We start from the raw sequence: 7,558 nt of genomic DNA, 5'->3' as shown, positions 1-7,558 counted from the left end.
CCTTATATCCCGACTTCATTAGGGACATGCAAAGAAACATAGAAAGAGTAGACCACTCTGATACCACTGATCCGAATTTAAATAGGAATGCAACAAATTACAGAGATAACCATAAATACAAAGATGCAACATAAATAATACTTCATTTCATTAATGTAAAATACTGAAATATGCTTACAAACAGAAATGGAAATAAACTAGCTCAAGCAATGGTGGCTTATCTCTGAGGAGAGATGTGTGGCTACATGCCTCTGAATTGTCCTACAATGAGGCTTTAAGCCCTATTTATTGTTGAGAAACAATGGAAAACCCTAAACATCCAAAAACCTAACCCTATGAGATGAAGCGCCAAACTATGGGCCCCATTTTGGGTAAATTGGTACATCAACTTCCTGGCTCGTAACTTTGGTACACGATCCTCGTTTGACGCACACAATACCTCATTAGAAAGATCTATATGAGGACTACAACTTTGGGATGAAAATCATTGGACCATGGTCCCATGTTGCTCCCAGTTTTCCCAATAAACATCGTTTAGGGCCTCAAAACGGCTCTGGAATTTAAGGACCTGAAAAACTGCTAAAAATAGTAAATTGTGCTACAATTGAGGAAATTGAAAGAGACAATTGTGGGGGTCCAAGTGGGATAATCGGGTGGCCACCAGCATCCACCTGGATCAAGGGGCCCCATTGGTCAGTCTCCATGTTGGTTTGTTGAGGCAGATGAAGTGACACATATGGGCTATGCAATATGGGTAAATGATAGGCCAATTATAGGACGCGTAGGTGCATCTGTCTTGATTTGTCATAAAGTACCAAGGATGACCCGGAAATGGGGAACAATTGCGATGAGTGTAGCAAAATGAGGTTGAACTTCAAGGCATGCAAGTGGAGTGGTTCCCGAGGCAGAGTAAGTGGTCATGGCTCCTGATAGTGAAGAGGGATCTACAAACATGAAGTGAGCCATGAGTGGGAGGGCTCTATTGACTAGCACAGATGTTTATCATATGCCAAGGTGAGATGGTGATAAACATGGTCAAGATGAGGGACCCTATGGTGCATTTTGGAGAAATGATGGCAGGATATGCAAAGCTTAGGAGGAAGCCTATCATGCTAAGTGGAGAATGTTATCTGCTCTATTATTTTCCTATCGGGGTGTTGGTCGAAGCGGATCATGTGTGATGTACCAGCAATATACACGAGCAACACCCCAAGAGAAAGAATTTGTCTAAAAAATACATATAATCTGTAATTGATTGAATGTTATGAGTTAAATAACTAGAGGAGTACCTGACATGAATTTCTGAGTGTACGACGAGCCCAAAAAATGACTTTTGGCATTTACTGGAATGGAGAATTCCATGATGAAGATGGTGTGGTATTGATCCTTGTGGCTCTTCCAATTTTGTTCATGAATGCCCCAAGATTCTGCAATGGACTCCAAAAAAATGGAGAAAAGGGCAATAGATAGGGCTGAGGGGGCCAAATATCACTTCATTTCCACTGTTGAGTTGTAGATGTCGGAGCGAAGTTTTAGAGCGTTTCTTTCCATTGCAGTCAGCCAGAGCACCAAGGATGCACGCGAGGAGAGCTAGGTAAGGGCTTGTACCCTAATCTTTGTCTTTTTGGTAAACTGAGTAGATAGTATGGGAAGCCATATTGCTCATAGTATGGGATGTTGATGCCTCGTTGACATCATGAGATGAAATATCCTGTGGTGGTATCCATCTTTGGGTCATGGTATTAGGATGACGTGACTTCCTGATGTGGGTTTGCCTTAGTATTGCTCTTGTTGCGTGAAAACATGGAAGGTACTGACAATTCCTTGTATGGTGGAATTGAGAGCAAATGCGGCAATAAGAGCATGTGATTTTCTCTTGGTTGGAGAGATGCTTGTGTAGAATTTGGACCACTAAGCAAAATATGTCATTAAACTTACCCATTTCACGATATTCATTCACCAAATGGTTGGTTTTATCACATAGGGTGCATGTGACGGGGGATCTTATTTTCCAGGTGGTTTAGATTGTTTTCTGCATGATCTAGATTCATGGTATTGAAGGGAGATGAAATTATGGTGGCCTCGCTTTGTTGTTGGTTGTCGTTTCTCTCTCAAACACACATAAGATGTCCAGGGGTCCATCTTCCCCTAGTGGGGGGATGGGTTCTACGGACTCAATGTTAGAGTCTAGTAAATAAGAGTTTTTGGTCATGAATCGACGTACAAAACTCAACGATTTATGGAACCTAGGAAGGTGGGGGCACCTTCACCTATGATGGTTTCCTGCATAGATAGTGCATGTGTGGTGTCAGTGCCTAGGTCTGCTTCTCTGAGCAACCTGGGTGATTAGGTAGTTTTGGTTAAATGTCTATAATGTGGGGCATAGGTTAACCTGATGATTTGGGTCATCGCATAGAGCACATGGCAATGCAAGGGAGGGGGTTGGTTGTTCAAGTTTCCTTCATGTCTTATGGGAAGGTGTTTGAGAGAGGTCATAACATGAAGTTGGTTCCTCTCGAATGTAGAGTATGTTTTTGCATCCATTGTCAACTTTAGGTTTGGCTGGTGCAATTAGTTCATTAATACTGGCTTGAACAAGTGTGCTTAATGTCTCTCAGTATCGAGGGATCTCAAGGCAGTGATGAGTGTAGTGTCCATTTTTTCCGCATATAGTGCATGCATGATTGATGTGCAATTCTTCATTACATAATGGCGTAGTCTGTGCTTCTTTTGGTGGAGTGGAGGCTACTGATGTTTTGGAAGCATGCAAAACGTTTTTTAACTCATTTAAATTGGAGCATATGTGAGTAGGTTGCCCAAATTATTCACATAATGCGCAGGGTTGGGAAACCCTAGAGGAGGGAGTTTTTGAAGCTTCAACCTTTTTACCTTTTTTCTTACCTCTTATTCTTGCACCGACTGGTGTCATTGCAGGCACTGCTTGCGGTATAGGTGCTACTTGAGTAGGCCTTGTTTGTGGTGTCATGTTATCCTGACCAGAAATAGGACTGACATCGATGGCAGTAATTTTTGTACTTGCTGACGTGGCCTGAGGAGCCAAATATGGGGCAATGAGAGCATTGTGATGACTTGGTGTAAGACAAAAATGGGTGGGGGGTATAAGAAGGGTGTATGAGTGATGGAATTTGGTAAGAAAGTAAGATCGTTAATAACATTGTTGTTAGTGTCTAAAATTGGTTCTTGATTTTGGGGAGTGTTTGATGAGATCATCATGCACACCAGTGCTCCAGTGCTTGGGGAATTTCTTGTATCACTGGAGGGTCTCCTGGGAATGTCCCTAGGAGTGTTGATGGCTTAAACTGGCTAGGTTTGAGCTTAGTGTAAGTAGTGATCAACTCATGAGAAGACGAGACTAAGGGTAACAAATCGTCAGGTGTGGGTAGGATTGCCTTCTCATAGTATGTGAGTTGATCAATAGTAATGATTTTTTCATCATGAGGGAACATTATTATCCTAAACAATTATGAGGTGACTATTAACATCTCATACATGTAGATTCAGCCTAGTATGATTTTGTAATCCAATTGGGCGTCTAGTACTTCGATGTCTATTAACACAGCTTTTTTAGCCAACTAAACAGGCACGCTAGGTTATAGGCCAATAGGAGTAGAAGGGCACTTGTCATACGCTCTAAGTGTGATTTCAGAAGGCTTGAGTTTGGGGATCCCAGTTTCTGCCAAATAGATTTGGACATGATACATGTGGAGGCCCCTTCGTCAAAAATGCAATGATGAATGTTAATGTTTTGGACTGAGACTGGAATTTGGAAAGCAACAGTTGATGGTATCTGTGGAGTATCTTTATCCAAGTCGAATACCATTAGGCAAGAATCAGATGGGTCGATTGTGCCTAGAGTGGAAAGTAAGGATTTCCATTGGGTTGGGCATGTTTGTAAGACCTCTAATGTTGACATAGTTGATGGTGATTGTGCTAAGTCGTCGTCGACTATGCTATAGTTATGTGCAAATTTTGAGTTATGTCTTGTGCACTGTAAAGGTCCTCTGACCATTTTAGACATAGATTCTATAGAATTTTGAGGAATGTTCAATGACCCAATAGTTATTTCAGTGGTCGAGGTGGACAGATTGGGCTCTCAGGGATAATCATAACTTCTATTTCGTGTTTGCAGGAGGATATATTCTCCTGTCATGAAAATGTCATGATTAGAATTGTTATGGGGGTTCCCTCTAGATGGATGAGAGTGGGGTGATTTTTGTTGAGTGTTAACCACTCCCTGATGGGGGAAGGGTTTTTCATTATTGTAGTTTCTTGACCTCCTTGCCCCATACTATCCTATATTCTTTTTAAGTCAAGAAGTTGAGGAAAATGGTGCGTATAATAACTGTATTCCCCACAAATATCACATGAATGATTACTCCGTAGACTTGTGTTCTTTCTTTGTTTATGTGGGTTCTTGTTGGTCGATCCTTGGTTTTGATTCCGATTAGGGTTTCCCCTTCCTGGTGCATGTGGGGTTGTTGTTGGTTGTTTTCCCCCTTGTTTGGGTTCTCCCTTTGGATTATTTTTAGGTTTTTTCTTAGCAACATTCGAGGGGTTATCTAGATTTAGCTTCTCCTCCGATTGTTACTGTGAAGCGAGAGAAGGTTGCACTAGATTCACCCTTGCATTATTTTGCATTGGTAGGTTATTCTGTTGTTGTACAGGAAAAGGAGAATACTAGTTTTGTTAGGTCCTTATAATACTAGTGTATTATCTCATTGTTATTGTCAGTGTAGCACCCCTATTATTATTTTCGTGCCCATGTATTCCCCATATTGTTATTATTGTGCCCCATAGAAGCCCACTATTGTTATTTTTATGCCCTTAAATTAGTATTGTTATGTTAGCTTTGATTATATTGTGACCCCTTAAACTCCTATATATAGAAAGGAGGTTTTTCCATTTGAATCATTGAATAATTGTTCATTTATGTAATGTAAAATAGGTTTCCCTCTTGAAGAGGATAATTTTTAAGACGTTGATCTATCTATTTGTGAGTTGGTTGCATAATATTTGGTATCAGAACTTTAGATTCTAGGGTTTTGCTTCTTCAAACAGGTCATCTTAGCATTTTCACTGTAACTTTTTTTTACAAGGCTTCAGAAGCTGAAATTTTTACCAAATGGAACTGAAATCTCAGAGAACTTTGTGTAACAATTTTAGATCTTGGTTCGCTATATTTTCTAAGATATTCTCTGAGAAAGTTAGGTTTTTGCAAGCTCCAGAATTTTGTCTCAAATAGGTGACCTGAGAAAAATCGTCATAACATTTTTTATACGAAGCTTCAGAAGCTGAAATTATTACCACATGGATCTGAAATCACAGAGACCTTGGTGTAAAAATTTCAGATCTTAGTTCACCATATTTTTGGAGATATGCTTTGAGGAACTTAGGGTTATTGCGGGCTCATGAATTTTGTCTCAAACAGGTGGCCTATGGAAAATCATCATAACTTTCGTTTCAGGAATCAGATTTGAACTTTGTAAAAATCGGCCGAAATTGCACGAACTTTAGTTTTTTTTGTAGCAATTTAAAGGCCGAAGTTTGAAACAGTGAAATGTGGCATCCTGTACAACTTCTCTTTACTCAACTAGTCCATAATTAGGCCATCGTGGGAGATTTGGCATAACTCTTTCTTAAATAATTCAATCTTGATTAGACTTGTGGGGTTGGAAAGAAGAATTAGAGGGATACCACAGGAAGAAAATTCAAAACTTGGAGATCCAAAATTACAGAGATACAACAGATTCAATATTGAGCTCCTACAAAGAAAGAAAATGGTGTGTGTTTTTTTAAATTTGCATAAATTTTGTTCAAAAAATTAATTGGAAATGATTCAAAGGGCATAGTGAAGCATAAATATCATTAATTGATTCCACGAAGAAAGAAAAGGGAAACACCTAGTAAGAAACCTGAAACCTCTACTATGGTGCATGAAGAAGAGGAAGAAATGCAACATGATATATCAAAATTACAAGTCCAAGTGCAACAAATTTTTCTCTCGTAAAGAGTAACTAAAAATAAAATGGAACTAAAATTGATCGTTTGAAGAATGGTTTAAAATCAGACATGGAAGGTTTGGAAGCTAATATGGATGGTATAGAAGCAAAAATGAAAGGCAACATGGAATATTTGAAGAATGGTTTAAAAGCAGACATGGAAGGGTTGAAGGAAGGTTTAACAAAGTTGCTACAAGAAATGCTTCCTAATGGCAAAAAGGTATTAGATGAAACTCATGATGAAAACAAAAGAAATGTTAATCATGACTTCAGAGACTCTAACATTAGATTGAATACCCACCATATTCCAAATATCTATATGAGGAAGTTTGATGGCAATGATCCGGTAACATGGATACTATAGATGGAGCAATATTTTGATCTCCATAATGTGCAAAACACACAAAAGGTAGGTATTACAACTTTATATTTAGAATACAATTAGTTTGTATGGTATTGATGGCTTTGCTCTCGTAAATAAATTGTCACTTGGTCAATTTTTACAGAGGAAATGATAAGACATTTTGAGGATACAAAGAGCAACATCTTCTTTAGCCAATTCATAAATCTCAAACAAAAGGGTTCAATGGAAAAGCACATTGAGGACTTCCAAAAATTTAATATAAGCATAAATAATATTCGAAAGAGTCATAGTATTGATGTCTTCATAGGGACTTTAAAGGATAACATCCAACATGAGGTTTTCCTTTGGGAACCTGATTCACTGGAGAAGGTAGTCAGGTTGGCAAGAAAAATTGAAAGAAAAATTATGGCAACAAGGAAGCCTACCACTCATAACTATAAATATGGAAGTGATATTGCTCCTATACTTCCACAACCTACAAGATTAACACCACACAAATTGGAAGAAAAAGGAGAAAAAGTGCTTTGTTACAGTTGTGATAGAAAATACACTAAACGGCATATGTGTGATGAGAAGAAATTAATTTACATAGATTGGGAAGACGAGGAAGAAAAGGAACAAGAAACATAAAAAGAAGAGGATAGACATTAGGAACCAACCCCAGAGAAAGAAGAAATGAATCTGACTATATCTTGTAATGCATTGATACGAATTACCACTCCTCAAACTCTCAAGATAGAAGGACATATAAATAAGAAAAAGGTAATAGTGTTGATTGATTCGGGTAGTACCCATAATTTTATTCATTGTAAGATAGCAAAGGAAATGAATTTCTTCCTATATCCAGCACCAGAGTGTCAAGTGATGGTTTCAAATGGAGTATTTATAAATTTCTCTGGAAAGTGCCATAATATCAAGCTATCCATGAGACAATATGTATTGAATAGTCCAATGCTTTCCATTCCAATGGGTGTTGACGATGTTGTACTAAGACTCCAATGATTACAATCTTTGGGTATGATAGCTTTTAATTTTCAATAACTTTTCTTGAAATTTTTTTGGAAGGAAAGGAAGTTGAATTAAGGGGTATCGCAGGGAAACTAGGAAAGATAACCAGCTCTAATTGCATGACAAATCTTCTAAAGAAAGAAAAATGGGGCGTAATTGCACAATT

The sequence above is a fragment of the Pinus tabuliformis genome, chromosome 7, assembly GCF_031772625.1.
Source record: "Pinus tabuliformis cultivar Carrire ecotype Pingquan chromosome 7, CPIR1, whole genome shotgun sequence".
NCBI classification, from domain to species: Eukaryota; Viridiplantae; Streptophyta; class Pinopsida; order Pinales; family Pinaceae; genus Pinus; species Pinus tabuliformis.
This window is presented reverse-complemented; position numbering follows the sequence as displayed.